The sequence below is a fragment of the Bactrocera oleae genome, chromosome 5 (assembly GCF_042242935.1).
Source record: "Bactrocera oleae isolate idBacOlea1 chromosome 5, idBacOlea1, whole genome shotgun sequence".
Classification (NCBI taxonomy): Eukaryota; Metazoa; Arthropoda; class Insecta; order Diptera; family Tephritidae; genus Bactrocera; species Bactrocera oleae.
Window position 1 is genome coordinate 40,608,638 of NC_091539.1, and position 3,049 is coordinate 40,611,686.

Sequence of the window (3,049 nt, forward strand, 5' to 3'; positions counted from 1 at the left end):
AAAATAAAATCAGATCTAGTTATGAACTAGTGAGAGATCATTCAGACCTCTTCTCTGGTGCAGGATCATTGCAGTACTATTTAGACAAAAAATTGTAGTTAGTTAGGCGTTATTTCTTATACAATTAGGAACCAGTTGGGAGTTTTTTGACGCTTATTTTAGTGCAGAGCTTTTGACATTACGCCCTGCTCTCTAACAAACTCGAACCCTAAATTCGAACATAATAGAACTCTATACCATCTGACCATTTAACTTAGAGTCTTCCATTTCAACTGCGCGAGTAAATCGTGTGAATAATTTTTTTGTTTTTCTAAATAAGTATAACCTTTTTTAGGTACGTGTGAAGTTTGATCTCCATATGTTAATTAGTTAGATATTTGTTTACGACGCGAACAGTTTGTCTGACGATATAGAATATAGAAAAAAATTAACGAACTTGCTTAAGATTTTGTATTTTCAGTATTTGAATTGAACAAAAGTGAACATTCAGTGAATTAAACGTTTACATGCTTGTATTGGCTGCAGATTAGTTTTCTCGTGCAAGAAACGTTCCATTTTCAGAAATTAAGAAATTAAATATTTTATTCGAACTTTTTATTATACCAAAGATACCTATTTTATAAATGTTTTCTGAAATATACAAAACCCGGCCATAATGACGTCATTTCCAGCATCGGAAAAAAATGTGCGTCGGAAAAAATGTGGTTCCGCGTTGACAGCAGAACTGCTTCAGGATCATCAAAAATAAAAAAAATAAAACAACGTGCTTTTACTTAGACCATACACTAGGTATCGGAGGAAGAAAAAACAAAAAAACCGAAAATTGTATTTTGAGAGACGTTTTTACAAAAAAAAAATACGGAAGTCTTGGTAAAAATTTCTCCACGTTTTTGTGTTTTTAAATAGTTGTAATTGAACAAAAAAAAAATCCTTCGTTCAAGGCCTTGTAAGTTATAACTCGAAGGCCAGTGTAAAATTTCATTAAGAACGGTTGAGCCGTTTGAGAGAAATCTTGACAGCCGACTTTGAAAACACAGTTTCGAGAAAAGTGCGTTTAAAGTTTTAAGTTATTAAAACTAAATAATTTTAAATGCCTATCTAGCTGATACGAGGGAAGTCGTTTATATTTCGGTATTAGCGAACAAAAACAAATATTAATCATCGAAAACATTTTTTGTCAATAACTGAGGCTTCTGTCGAATATAGTTTTGAGTCATTTTTGGAAAATGTAATCTTCATCGATCTTGTTCAAGTGACGGCATATAATTCATATATACATATACACAGATCAAATAAAATATAAAAAGATGCACAAAAAAATTTGGTTTTGTTTTTGTTTCTATTTACAACCTATATTTAAAATATATGGTGTGTATAAAGAGTAGGATCTTATGTCACTAAAATAAAAAAATATTAATAAAAATACAATACATACGTAAGGTTAAAACCTAAAAACTAAACAATTTAGTAAACCAAGAGCTAAATTACGCTGTGCACGAAATAATTTTGTCCGGTTTAAAAAATCATTCTTATGTTTTCACGCCAGCCTTATTCAAGTTTATTCAAAACAACCCGTCTCAACTTTATCAATAAAAATAATGGCCATAGCAGATTCCGTGGGAGCAAGCAATGAATCCGCACTTTTGCGGCACCGGCGTGTCCACACCATTAGTACCATGATCAAACATATTAATTATTTCAGTTGATGCGCGCTCAGAGCACCATCTACTTATAGGTTCTAAGGCTAAATTTGTGAATTAAAGAGCAAACAAAATCATATTCCGTTACCCTTGCGACCTTGTCGACTTTTCATTTTTCCGCATTTTTGCATTACAGCTGCCAGCAGGGATATTTTTCTAAAATGTGGCGATTATTACGATTCCTCGAGGGAATGTTGCCAATGCTTATAACGGTGCCGCTTTTGAATCCTCCTCGCTTTTAAAAGTATAAAAGTTAGTATAGAACACCAGGATACATTTTTGCAGTCCATATTTATAGTTTGAGATTATTCAACTCACTGAAGTTCGAAGCATTCTCGTGCCAACTTTTTATCACAAACAGGCAGGTAGATAAGGCAAACATAGCTTGTGGAATCCTTAAATATTCTATATTATTAAAAGTGTTTACAAAGTAGGTTCTGGGAAAAGGTGATATTTATTCAATAGAGCTGATCTTCAGCCTTTAGGTAAATAAAAATAATTGAGCCTTTGAGTAATTAAAAAAAATGTACCCGCACTAAAATAACAAGAACGCGTGAGCAAGGTCGGTTCGCGTGTTTATACCTGAGATTACTAAAGGATTAAAGCAACTATTAGTATGTTAACATGAATTTATCGAGGGTTATATACATGGGAAATCGTTACTATTAACATTAAGGATATGCTGGGAAAATACACTAATTCGTCTCACGGTCGCGAGTTATTCTAAGGATGCAAAAATACTTAAAAATTACTAACTCAATTTCAACATTGTTAGGCAATACAGAAATATTTTCCATTATATTACTTGCAACTTTTTTATGTTTCAAAATATTAAAAAAAAATAAAATTTTGCCATTTTATCGAAATTAGCAGCAGATTTTTTCCTCAACCTCTTATTCAAAAGCACCTACCGGTATGAATCATAGTTGCTCAACTTAAGAAGACGAATCTCACCATAAAAACATATTCTGAATGTAGGTCTGGGCGGAAAAAATATCTAAGTCCTTGCAGTTTCCAAAAAATAAAGATGACAGAAAAGTTAATGAAATCCTTTCAAGGTGTTATATACTTCGAGAGAATGCCCAGCTAGTAAAGCCAAAATTCGCATAGTTGCAACATTAGCAATGGTTAGGTTGCAAAATCAATTTGCAACTGAAATTATTTAGTATATGAGGACTAAGCTCTGTGGGGCACAATTATTTAATGAAAATATATGATATAATGAATAACCATAGAGTAAAACTTACTCAGGAAATAGAAGAGACTAAGTAATGAACTTGATGATGAAGTTTTGAAAAAAAACCAATACACTAGAAAATCAATGAATTGGATCTATTTTGGAGTTTTGG

General features: G+C 32.2%; 1 long non-coding RNA gene across 1 annotated transcript; it reads right to left on the reverse strand.

The window, feature by feature from the left end:
• Nucleotides 1-1,320: 1,320 nt before the first annotated feature.
• On the reverse strand, nt 1,321-2,095 carry LOC118681471 (uncharacterized). The gene is made up of 2 exons (XR_004977221.2): nt 1,789-2,095; nt 1,321-1,738 (listed from the first exon to the last, which is right to left on the reverse strand). It is a non-coding gene; the product is annotated as an uncharacterized lncRNA (long non-coding RNA).
• Nucleotides 2,096-3,049: the final 954 nt, after the last annotated feature.